This window comes from Phocoena sinus, chromosome X (assembly GCF_008692025.1).
Source record: "Phocoena sinus isolate mPhoSin1 chromosome X, mPhoSin1.pri, whole genome shotgun sequence".
Classification (NCBI taxonomy): Eukaryota; Metazoa; Chordata; class Mammalia; order Artiodactyla; family Phocoenidae; genus Phocoena; species Phocoena sinus.
In genome coordinates, this window is record NC_045784.1 from 105183518 (window position 1) to 105197634 (window position 14117).

A 14117-nucleotide genomic window follows, 5' to 3' on the forward strand; every position below is an offset into this window, starting at 1 on the left:
GGCAAAGAACTCACCATTCTTCTTGGGGCCATGTAATTTGTACTTTGTATCTGAGCTGCCATATTTTCTAGACTTCCTGGTTCTCCTCATTAGAAACTATATTTCCATATTTTGAAAGACGCCTTCTTCCCCCTTACAATAGCCTCTTTGACTTTGCCAGTTAACCAAGTTGCATATTTCATTTCCCAGGCGCCTAGTATTTTTGACCGTTGGCATACATTTTCTCAGGCTTCCAATAAGGTATTTTTTAAATAGTCCACAGGTTTCCTGCAGCTTATTGACTTTTTGAATGTTAGTCTTAATTTTCCTAATGTCCTGTAACATGTGGCATACCCAGACAGGAATAGGCCTTGTTCAGACACCATCCTGAAGAACTGTTGACTTAGTGTGCTCTCTGTGGACAGAAATCGGCCTGCAACTGTTTTTCAGGCTCAGCCACCAGTTAAGAGCTCTTTCCTTCACACAAAAAGAGATCTTTGCTCAGGAATTTCTAAAAAAAAAAAAAACACCTAAAGAATGAATTGAGAAAAAGGAACCTACACTCTGTGTAAAGAAGAAAGAAAGAACAATACAATAAAATGCAAAGCATATTGCAATTAATATAAAGGCTAAACTTGTGAACTGCCACTAATTCTTTCTCTCCCTTAGCCAAGTATTGGCAAAGGGAAGTGATTCATATTCTAAGGCAACACAAGGATTCTAGGAACTAACATATCCAGTTACCTGAAAAATCTGAACTTGGATTTCCTCCAAATCATGATCAATCCAGGTCAATGCCAGATCACTCAAAAGAGGCCTGAGGGCTTCCCTGGTGGCGCAGTGGTTGAGAGTCCGCCTGCCGATGCAGGGGACACGGGTTCGTGCCCCAGTCTAGAGGATCCCGCATGCCGCGGAGCGGCTGGGCCCGCGAGCCATGGCCGCTGGGCCAGCGCATCCGGAGCCTGTGCTCTGCGACGGGGGAGGCCACAACAGTGAGAGGCCCACGTACTGCAAAAAAAAAAAAAAAAGAGGCCTGAGCCCTTCCACTCATCCAGCTGCTACTGTTTCAATCCATTGTCAATAGAGAAATAGCCTTATTAGGGAGATGGTTCTGCCATGGAAACGTTGCACATAACCACAGAGGCAAAGGCTTGGACTGAGTTTTGGCAGAATGCCTTTTGATCCTCCTGGAACACGCGAGGACAGGAGGCCCATAAGGAGCTATTATGAGGCCATCTCCCACTGGCCTCCGTACCCACACTGGGAGGCTGTCATGAGATAGTTTTGCATCCCCTCCCTGGTTCTGATTAGGTGTGGAGCTTTCCAACGTACTCCTTCAGAGCAGAGCTGCAGAACGTAAAACCTGTAGTGGCAGCTCAGCTCCTCAGGACAACTTGTTTCGATGTTATCCTTTTAGTGTGTGGGACAAGGATCACAGGGGCTGGCACCTTTAGGCTTATTTTTCTTTTTGCTGTCTACTTAAGTAGTAATATGTCTAAATCTAGAAGTGACTCACTCTATCTTACTGGCCAAATCAGTCAGGCCTTGGCCTTGCCTTGTCTCATGTGTGAGCTTGACAAGCCTTGAGCCATTTGACACAACCAAGATGTGATTGCATCCAAAGCATGATGGGTTGAGGCCACAGCTGATGCCACTGACAAGGCCTAAGTCCTCCTACAGGCTGGAGGCTCTTGCTGTTTCTAACACTAAGTGAGGGGCCTAGAAACTGATTTGTTCCCCTTCTGTACATCTCAGCATTTCTATATTTGCAATATATAAACGTATCAAATGACACATTGTACACCTTAAACTTACATAATATTATATGACAACTATATCTCAATTTTTAAAAAAGCTCCCAATTGCCCCTTTCCAGTCAATTACTACCACTATCCCCCAAGGGACAACCACTGTTCTGATTTCCATCTATAAATGCTTCATATATTGGAGTAATGATAATAAAAGCATTTAATAATAAATAAATAAATACTTCATATAAATGGACTCATAATGTATGAACTCTTTTGTATGGTTCCTTTTGCTCAACTTTATGTTTCTGAGATTCTTACAGGTTGTTGTATATATCGGTGGTTTCTTTTTTTTAATTGCTGAGTAGTATTCCATTGAATGGATATACCACAGTTTGTTTATCCATTCACCTGATGATGGACAGTTGAGTTGTTTATAGTTTATTAATAAAACTGCTATGAACATTTGCATATAATTCAACATTGTTTTGAATCCTGAAGAAATGCCTGTATGCAAGCATCTTCTTTTCCTTTTATTATAGAATACTTCAAACATACAAACAAGTATAGAGAATAATAAAATAATAATAAAATACCTGTATAACCCTCCATTCATTTTTTTCCCTTTTATATAGACTTTATTTTTTAGAGCAGTTGCAGGTTCCCAACAAAACTAAGCAGAAAGTACAGAGTTCTCATATACCCCTTGCCCCACGGATACATAGCCTCCCCTATTATCAACATCTCTCACCAGCATTGTACATCTGTTACAACTGATGAATCTACACTGACATAGCATAATCACCCAAAGTCCATAGTTTACGTTAGGGTTCACTCCTGGTGTTATACATTGTATAGGTTTGAACAAATGTATAATGACATATATCTACCACTGTAGTATACAGAGTAATTTTGCTGCCCTAAAAATCCTTTGTTCTCTGCTGTTGGAGGTCATTGAGGGGATGTGACTGCCAGTTGACCCCACAAGCTGGACCCGGGCAATCAGATGCTCCTCACCCCTCCCCTTTCCTTGGAACGTACATTCTGCCCACCATTCCCACAGTGGGAGCCATTTTCAAGGACATACCCTTGAGAGAGTAATGTGTTGCTGAGACCATGTGGACAGTATACATGACTGAACCCAGTTAAGACCTCTATGTAAACTTTTAACATTCTGGCCAGCGGGTGCAGAAATCTACTCATCTTGTAGCCATCCAAGACAAGCCTCATGTTTAAGCTCCCTTGCTTATTAAAACCACCACCTACCAATCTGGGGTGGTCTGCCTCTTTCTTTGGTCTCTCCTTGCTCTCCATGTACGAGGGCCAATTTTCAAACTAACATCTGCCTATTCATCCCTCTCTCCCCCCAACTCCTGAACCACTGACCTTTTTTATTGTCTCCATAGTTTTGCCTTCCTGTCATATAGTTGGAATCACACAGTATGTAGCCTTTTCAGATTGGCTTCTTTTGCTTAACTATATGCCTTTAAGATTCATCCATACTGTTGTGTGGATTGATAGTATATTCCTTTTTATTGCAAAAGAAGATTCCATCGTAGGCATGTACCACAGTTTATCTATTCACCTATTGAAGGGCATCTTCGCTGCTTCCAGCTTTGGGCTATTATTTGTCAAAACCCTTAGAATCTTAGAGCACAAAGAGTGAAACGGTGTATGCAAATTAAGAAAAAATCATTTAGGAGATCAGGGGAATCCCAGAATGGGGTGCAGACTATGACAAAAAATATATATAGCTGTATTTCAAATGTATGACATAACCTCGCTAAAGAGGATGAAGGAAAGGTGCTAACCTAAGTGCCTTTGGAAATGAATGAAGTCTGTAAGACTAAAGGCAAAATGAACTGTTCATAAGCACTGAACTCTGGTTGGCAAAGTTGTTTCCCATGGGGATATGGATTAACAATTCTGAAACCGCTGTACATGTATACTGGGATTGAACAATAAGTAAATGGAAAGTGGATAGTAGGAGACATGTTTCTTGCTGTTGGAGTGAGAGATTACAGATAAGCAAGAGGAAGAGGCTAGAATGATCCATGTGGCGATGGATTAGAGTTGGAGACATCAGTATGAACTTATCTTTAGCTTAATACAGATACTGATGGTTATATGTAGAAATATTTATAAATATGTGCATATACATGGGTTAGTATACATACATATAGCTACTTGATCTGTCAGTTGAGAGAGCCTAGGAGCAATGACAATCCAGTAGCAACAAGCACACCTAGCACCCAGATCTTGGTTTCTAATACCAATAAAATGAATGAAGGTTCCTTGGAGAAATGGCTAATTCTAGGAATGGGCCAAGAAATATACACGATGAACCTGGACCATCTTGTATTGCCAGAAAGTAAGGAAGTGCTAAAAAACAAAGAAACAAAAAACCAATACAATGATGATGGAGGTATATCAAAGGGACACAGGAGGCAGCTGAACGAACTCCCTTTAGCCAAATCTAGAACAATTTGAGCAACCAAATAAAGAAGTATTTATCCATTAGTCTATACTGATATAAATAAATGATTGAATAAATAAATGGAAGAGAAGGGATAAATATCCCATGCAGAAGAATTCCAAATAATTTATGTGTATATTCCACCCTCATGGAGGTAGAGCATGACTACTCACTCCTTAGTGTGGGCTAAGCATAGTGACAGCCTTCCAAACAGTATAGTATGGAAAGGGTCACAAACAAGTAACTTTACAGTGGAGAAATCTGAAAAATACTACCTAAGCCAGGTGATCAAGATCAACATCAACATGGTAAGTCATGTTGCTAACATGTACCTTTTATATGGTGTGATGAGAATGAGATTTTACCTCTATGTCCTTCTTCCCTAAAACACATAAACCCGGTTTAATCATGAGAAAAAAAATATCAGACAAATCTCAATTGAGGAACATTCTACAAAATACCTGACCAGTACTCCTCAAAACAGTACTGTACCAGTACTCCTCAAAAGTAAGCAAAGTTCAGGAAAATATCACAGCCAAGAAGAGTGTAAGGAGATATGACAACTAAATGTAATGTGGTAACCTGGATGGGTTCCTGGAATAGTAAAAGGACATTAGATAAAAACTAAGGAAATCTGAACGAGATATGTACTTTAGTTAATAATAATGCACCAGTATTGATTCATTAATTGTGACAAATGTACCATCCTACTTACAAGAACTTAATAATAGGGAAAACTGTGTATGCTACCTCTCTGTATTAAGCTTGCAATTTTTCTTTAAATCTAAAGCAATTCTAAAATAAAATGTTTACTCTTTAAAAATGTTGCAAATCCAAATGTAGGAATATTCTTCAAAAACAATTTGCCTATTGTACGGCACAGGGAATATAGCCAATATTTTATAGTAACTTTAAGTGGAGTATAATCTATAAAAATATTGAATCACTATGCTGTACACCTGAAACTAATATTATAAATCAACTATACTTCAATACAAATAAATAGATAAATAAATAAATGAAATCTCTAAAATCTAAAAACAAACAGACAAACCCCAATTTGCCTAGACTCTTCAAAAAAGTCAATGTCATGGGGCTTCCCTGGTGGTGCAATGGTTGAGAATCTGCCTGCTAATGCAGGGGACACGGGTTCGAGCCCTGGTCTGGGAGGATCCCACATGCCGCAGAGCAACTAGGCCCGTGAGCCACAAGTACTGAGCCTGCGCGTCTGGAGCCTGTGCTCCCCAACAAGAGAGGCCGCGATAGTGAGAGGCCTGCACACTGTGATGAAGAGTAGCCCCCACTTGCCACAACTAGAGGAAGCCCTTGCACAGAAACGAAGACCCAACACAGCAAAATAAATAAATAAATAAATAATAATTAAAAAAAAAAGAATAAGGTCTTAAAAAAAAAAGTCAATGTCATGAAAGGCACAAAAAAGGCAGTGGAACTTTACTAGATTACAGACTAAATGAAATGACAACTAAATACAATGTGTGACGTTTGAGTGGATTCTAGATGGCGTTTAAAACACTAAAGCAGATTACTACAATAATTGGAGAAATGTGAATATGGATTGTAAATTAGGTAATAGTAAAACGATAAACATTAAAATGCCCTGAATGTGATCAACGTATTGTGGTTATGCAGAAGAATGCCTTTGCTTTAGGAAATACATGCTGAAGTATTTAGGAATTAATTGCAATTTGCTCTCAAATGATTCAGAGAAAAAATGTATATTTACACATAGATAAAGCAAATGTGGCAACATGCTTACAATTGATAAGGGGTGTGCTGATATCCATTGCCCTGTTCTTGCAACTTAGTTTTTTTTTTTTTTTTTTTTTTGCGGTACACGCGCCTCTCACCATTGTGGCCTCTCCCGTTGCAGAGCACAGGCTCTGGATGCGCAGGCTCAGCGGCCATGGCTCACGGGCCCAGCCTCTCCGCGGCATGTGGGATCTTCCTGGACCGGGGCATGAACCCATGTCCCCTGCCTCGGCAGGCGGACTCTCAACCACTGCGCCACCAGGGAAGCCCCACAACTTAGTATTTTAAATGTTTCAAAACATGATAATCATGGTGCAAAGAACATTTTTGCACATATCTTCTTGGGCACATGAAACTCTAGGTTATATACTCAGAAGTAGGATTTCTGAGTCATAAAGATGAGCATCTGTAGCTTTACTAAATTTTGCTAAATTACTCTCTGAAGTGGTTGTATCAGTTTACACTTCCACTACATTTCATCACATCTTCACACAACACTGTCAGTTGTCATTTATGCCAATCTGATGGGTGTAAGTGTCACATTATTGATTTTCCCCCCACATTTTCTTATGAAAAAAATTTAAACACATAGTAAAGTTTTTTTAAGTATGTAGTGAATTCAGGTGGTGGCTATATGAGCATTTTGTCCTATTTGCTTTATCATATATCTATCCATCCCTCTAGCCATAATTCAATCCATAATATTTTGTAATGTATTTAAAAGTAAACTGAATCCATCAGTATGCTTTACTCCTAAACACTTCAGCATGCATATTATTAATGAGTTTGACATTTGCTTACAGATTTTTAAGGTAAAATTTATTTACAGTGGAATGTTCAAACCATAATTATATACTCACTGAGTTCTAACAAATGCATATACACCTGTGTAACCCAAACCTCCATCAAATATAGAACATTACCATTGCCCGTAGAAAGTTCCCTAATCCCCCTCCAAGTCAATCCCTGGTCCCACTCCCACCAGGTAACACTATTCTGTTTTGGTTTTTGCTTTCATGACAGATTAGTTTTTATCTGTTCTAGATATAATATGTACTCTTTTGTGGAAAATCTCCTTCACTCAGCATGTTTGTCAGATTCACCCAGGTTGCTGCATCTATCACTGGTTTGTTTCTTTTTATTGCTGAGTAGAATTCCATTGTATGCCACAGCTTGTTTACCCATTTTTCTGGTGATGGACACCGTGTCTTTTCTGTATTTGGCTTTATAAATGAGGCTGCTAAGAACATTCTTGCCAAGTCTTTTGTAGACATATCTTTTCATCCCTCTTGGGTTCTTATTGTTTAATCTGCATGTCTCTGATTACTAATGAAATTGAACATATTTTCATATTAACCATATTTCATTTTATATATTGTCTACTTGTATCTTTTGTTCATTTTTCTGTTGAGCTGTTTGTCTTTAATTTTTTAAAATAAATTTATTTATTTATTTTGGCTGCATTGGCTCTTCATTGTTGCTCACGGGCTATCTCTAGTTGCGGCGAGCAGGGGCTTCTCTTGTTGCGGAGCACAGGCCCTAGGTGCGCAGGCTCCGGTACTTGTGGCACACAGGCTCAGTAGCTGTGGCTTGTGGGCTCTGGAGTGCAAAATCAGTAGTTGCGGCGTAAGGGCTTAGTTGCCCCGCGGCATGTGGAATCTTCCCGGACCAGGGCTTGAACCTGTGTCCCCTGCACTGGCAGGAGGCTTCTTAACCACTGTGCCACAAGGGAAGTCCCTGTCTTTACTTTTCTTAAGAAGCTCTTTATCTGGATGCTAATCATGTATCTCTTACAAGTTGCAAATATCTTGTCTTTCCATTTTGTTTATGGGATGTATTCTTACGCAGAAGTTTTAAATTTTAATACAGTCAAATTTAATCATTTTTCCTTCACATTTTTTTCACATCTTTATTGGCGTATAACTGCTTTGCAATGTTGTGTTAGTTTCTGCTGTACAACAGAGGGAATCAGCAACATGTATACATATATCCCCATATCCCCTCCCTCTTGAGCCTCCCTCCTACACTCCCTATCCCACCCCTCTAGGTCGTCACAAAGCATCGAGTTGATCTCCCTGTGCTATGCAGCAGCTTCCCACTAGCCATCCATTTTACATTTGGTTGTGTATATATGTCAATGCTACTCTCTCACTTCGTCCCAGCTTCCCCTGCCCCTCGTGCCCTCAAGTCTGTTCTCTACATCTGCATCTTTATTCCTGCCCTGCCCCTAGGTTCATCTGTACTGTTTTTTTAGATTCCATATAGATGCGTTAGCATATGGTATTTGTTTTACTCTTTCTGACTTACTTCACTCTGTATGACAGTCTCTAGATCCATCCACCTCACTACAAATAACTCAATTTCATTTCTTTTTATGGCTGAATAATATTCCATTGTATATATGTGCTACATCTTCTTTATCTATTCATCTGTGATGGACATTTAGGTTGCTTCCATGTCCTGGCTATTGTAAATAGAGATGCAATGAACATTGTGGTACATGACTCTTTTTGAATTATGGTTTTCTCAGGGTATATGCCCAGTAGTGGGATTGCTGGGTCGTATGGGAGTTCTATTTTTAGTTTTTTGAGGAACCTCCATACTGTTCTCCATAGTGGCTGTATCAATTCACATTCCCACCAACAGTGCAAGAGGGTTCCCTTTTCTCCACACCCTCTCCAGCATTTATTGTTTGTAGATTTTTTGATGATGGCCATTCTGACTGGTGTGAGGTGATATCTCATTGTGGTTTTGATTTGCATTTCTCTAATGATTAGTGATGTTAAGCATCTTTTCATGTGTTTGTTGGCAATCTGTATATCTTTGGAGAAATGTCTATTTAGGTCTTGTGCCCATTTTTGGATTGGGTTGTTTGTTTTGTTGATATTGAGCTGCATGAGCTGTTTGTTTATTTTGGAGATTAATCCTTTGTCAGTTGCTTCATTTGCAAATATGTTCTCCCATTCTGAGGGTTGTCTTTTCATCTTGTTTATGGTTTCCTTTGCTGTGCAAAAGCTTTTAAGTTTCATTAAGTCCCGTCCCATTTGTTTATTTTTGTTTTTATTTCCATTTCTCTAGGAGGTGGGTCAAAAAGGATCTTGCTGTGATTTATGACATGGAGTGTTCTGTCTATGGTTTCCTCTAAGAGTTTGATAGTGTCTGGCCTTACATTTAGGTTTTTAATCCATTTTGAGTTTATTTTTGTGTATGGTGTTAGGCAGTGTTCTAATTTCATTCTTTTACATGTAGCTGTCCAGTTTTCCCAGCACCACTTATTGAAGAGGCTGTCTTTTCTCCATTATGTATTCTTGCCTCTTTTGGCAAAGATAAGGTGGCCATATGTGCATGGGTTTGTCTCTGGGCTTTCTATCCTGTTCCATTGATCTATATTTCTGTTTTTGTGCCAGTACCATACTGTCTTGATTACTGTAGCTTTGTGGTATTTTCTGAAGTCAGGGAGCCTGATTCTTCCAGCTCCGTTTTTCTTTCTCAAGATTGCTTTGGCTATTCGGGGTTTCCATACAAATTGTAAAATTTTTTGTTCTAGTTCTGTGAAAAATGCCATTGGTAATTTGATAGTGATTGCATTGAACCTGTAGATTGCTTTGGGTAGTATACTCATTTTCACAATATTGATTCTTCCAATCCAAGAACATGGTATGTCTCTCCATTTGTTTGTATCATCTTTGATTTCTTTCATCAGTGTCTTATAGTTTTCTGCATACAGGTCTTTTGTCTCCTTAGGTAGGTTTATTCCTAGGTATTTTATTCTTTTTGTTGCAATGGTAAATGGGAGTGTTTCCTTAATTTCTCTTTCTGACTTTTTGTTGTTAGTGTATAGGAATGCAAGAGATTTCTGTGCATTAATTTTGTAACCTTCCTTTACATTTTATACTTTATCCATCTTGTCTATGGCAGTGATCTTTGGTCTAAGGTACACATTCCCTAGGGGTATGTGAAAACTTTTTAAGGTGTTTAAGAGTATGGATGGCTTTGAAGGAATCAATTTTTATTTGTTTTTGTTTTTTTGCGGTATGCGGGCCTCTCACTGTTGTGGCCTCTCCCGTTGTGGAGCACAGGCTCCGGACGCGCAGGCTCAGCAGCCATGGTTCAGGGGCCCAGCCACTCCACGGCCTGTGGGATCTTCCCAGACCGGGGCACGAACCCATGTCCCCTGCATCGGCAGAAGGACTCTCAACCACTGCGCCACCAGGGAAGCCCGGAATCGATTTTTAGATCCTCAAATAGCTATTCTTTCTTAAAATGAAGTATTTCAGAATGCCTCAGAATGAGGTGTGGTGGCCTCATTCTGGGTCTCTTTTTCCATCTTTCTTTTCACAAATGCCTGTATCCTTTTTTCCCAACCTGAATCTTAGTATTGTTCATTGTCCCAAGTATACAACCTCTGGTGAGCCAAACAAAGGGGCAAATCAAAATATTGGTGTTAAAAGTGTACATTCTGTTTATATACGAAATTATAGAACAGGGAAGATGAATTCACAGTAAAAATCAGAACAGTGGTTGCTTCTGGGGTGGGAATGAAGATTGACTGCCTCAAACAAACAAACAAAAAAACCCCACAAGAGCAAATAATATGCATGTTGAAGTATTTAGGAGTGAAGTGTAATAATGCCTGAAACTTACTTTGAAATACATTAAAAACATAAAATGGGTTAATGGATGGATAGAAGGCTTGGTAGATGGAAAGACAGGTAATAAAGTAAACATAGCAACATGCTAATTACAGAATCTGGGTGCCGAGGATATGGACATTTGTGTACAATTCTATCAACTTCTCTATTTGTTTTTAAATTTCCATAATAACATGTTAGGGGAAAGGAATAACGTGTAGAAAACTACTGATGCTGAGGAAGTCTCCTCTAATCAAACTCTTGTGTCTTTCTCTGCTCCTGAGAGGTCCATGAGAACAAAGCAATAAGAGCCTGGGTAAGAAAGAAATACTGAAGATGGCAATGCCTTATTTCATCTAGGAAACATCTATCTTAGAATTCAGAAATGAGATAGCTTGTTACAAGGAATGCATCAACACATTTTTATTTGAGTTTCAAACTCAGACTTTGTAAAACGAAATAAGTCTAATTTGACTTGTTTTTTATGAATAGAACTGACACTGCCAATTAGAATATATGGTGGGCATTTTACATAAACTGACTAAACTTAAATCAGCAGTTCCCCAAAGTTTTGAAGATAATATATTTAAAACACAAGATAAAACGGAAGCATTTTATTTTAAAATACTGTATTGGCAAAAATTCATTCAAATTAACAGTATTTTTATTTTTCCAACTCTTCTGAACATATTGGGTTAAATAAGTTACCTCTAAGAGAAAAAGTAAATAGGTATAGTTACTAGTCATCTAAAAAGCCTTTTTGGTATAGTTCCTAGAAACTGAGAAAAAGTAAATGGCTCTAGAGAAAGAGTAACAAATATTTTTGCAATTCAGGTGGTTGCCAATCCTTTGCTTTCAACAAATTTGAAGGAAAATCTAATCAGGTAGTCAGACAAAAGATCACAAAAAGACATTTCTTTTTTTTTCAGCCGTGCCACGCAGCATGCAGGATCTTTGTTCCCTCACCAGGGATCCAACCTGTGCCCCGTGCAGTGGAAGCTCGGAGTCTTAACCACTTGACCACCAGGGAAGTCCCTAAAAAGACATTTCTGATAGATCACTATGTGATTTTGGCAAACAACTCAGAAAGTGTTCAAATAATCAAATTACATGGCTATTACACTACTATTTATATTCCTATATTCTTATATGTTTGAACAAGTTTCTCAGTGTGTATATCTATAAAAATAAAAACAGAAATAGAATTGAAACTGAGTTCTCATTCTAGCAACAAGTAGTATTCATCCATAGCCATATGGGAGGGGAAAAAATCCAGCTCATTCAAGAGTGCATTTCCAATAAAATTGGACTATTTATGCTTTCAATTCATTTATCAAAATGTATAAAAATTTATGTTTTGAGCAATTTTATACCAATAATAATTGTTACAATAACTCAATCCAGAGAAAAAAAATTTTTGGGCCACACCACGTGGCTTGCAGCATTTTAGTTCCACGACCAGGGATTGAACCCAGTGGCCCTTGCAGTGGAAGCGCAGAGTCCTAGCCACTGGACCGCCAGGGAAGTCCCTCAGAGAAATTTTTAATAGCTGAAAACTTCTATTTACAGGACATTTGCTAAAATTTTATTTTATATTCACATTTTTGCTGCAAAGAACTATGAAAAGGTGATAAATAAAAGACTTTTAAGAATAAAATATATCATGGGGCTTCCCTGGTGGTGCAGTGGTTAAGAATCCACCTGCCAATGCAGGGGACACGGGTTCGAGCCCTGGTCCAGGAAGATCCCACATGCTGCAGAGCAACTGATCCTGTGTGCCACAACTACTGAGCCTGTGCTCTAGAGGCTGCAAGCCACAACTACTGAGCCTGCATGCCACAACTACTGAGGCCCATGTGCCTAGAGCCTGTGCTGTGCAACAAGAGAAGCCACTGCAATGAGAAGCCCATGCACCACAACAAAGAGTAGCCCCCGCTCACTCCAACTAGAGAAAGCCCACGCGCAGCAGTGAAGACCCAACGCAGCCAAAAATAAAATAAAAATTAATTAATTAGGGCTTCCCTGGTGGCGCAGTGGTTGAGAATCTGCCTGCCAATGCAGGGGACACGGGTTCGGGCCCTGGTCCAGGAAGATCCCCCATGCCACGGAGCACCTAAGCCCGTGCACCACAACTACTGAGCCTGCGCGTCTGGAGCTTGTGCTCCACAACAAGAGAGGCCGCGACAGTGAGAGGCCCGCACACCGCGATGAGGAGTGGCCCCCGCTCGCCACAACTAGAGAAAGCCCTCACACAGAAACGAAGACCCAGCACAGCCAAAAATTAATCAATTAATTAATTAAAAAAAAAAGATCTAGGTTTTCCTTTCAAAAAAATTAATTTTTAAAAAAGGAATAAAATATATCACATTAAGATAAAATTCTATGAGGGAAGTGGAATGGAAAAATGAAGTAAAGACAAAAATAGATATAAATATTCTGGCTGTTATAGAAGAGCTTATTGTTTTAAATTTCAAATGGGTGACATGAGTATCAAATCACTATAGTATTTTGATTTCATTTGAAATAACCATGGAGGGCTTCCCTGGTGGCGCAGTGGTTAAGAATCCACCTGCCAATGCAGGGGACACAGGTTCAAGTCCTGGTCTGGGAAGATCCCACATGCCGCGGAGCAACTAAGCCTGTGCACCACAACTACTGAGCCTGAGCTCTAGAACCTGTGAGCCACAACTACTGACGCCCGTGTGCCTAGAGCCTGTGCTCTGCAACAAGAGAAGCCACCGCAATGAGAAGCCCGTGCACCGCCAAGAAGAGTAGCCCCTGCTCAGTGCAACTAGAGAAAGCCCACGTGCAGCAACGAAGACCCAACGCAGCCAAAAATAAATAAATAAAATAAAATAATTTTTAAAAATAAATAAATTAAATAACCATGGATTTGGTTTTTATGTCAACATTTACAATACATTGGAAATTATATCCTTTGTAATTATTTTAATGTATAATGAAAACATTTTTATGTCATATTAAACACGTGAAAGAGGATGCACAATTTTTCAAAATTCTTTTAGAGATATGAGAGCAAAAAACATGAAAACTACTAGCCTAAGAAATCTTTTTCTACCCTATGATGAAATTATATTCTCTTAAATTTTATTTAAAAATGTAAAAGCTTTGCTCCTTACATTTATACCTCTAATCAACCTGGAATTGATTTTTTTTATAGAATGTGAAGTAGAGAAATATATTTTTCCCCAAAACATAGCCCAGAAACCACAGCATCATTTCTTTTTTTTTTCTTTTTTTAATTTATTTGGCTGCGCGGAGTCTTAGTTGCAGCACACGGGATCTTCATTGCCTCATGCAGGATCTTCTTTGTGGCGTGTGGCATCTTTAGTTGCGGCATGTGGGGTCTTTAGTTGCAGTACGTGATCTCTTGGTTGTGGCATGTGGGATCTAGTTCTCCTACCAGGGATCAAACCCGGACTCGCTGCATTGGGAGTGCAGAGTCTTAGCCACAGGGAAGTAACTGACACAGCATCATTTCTTTTTTCGTAC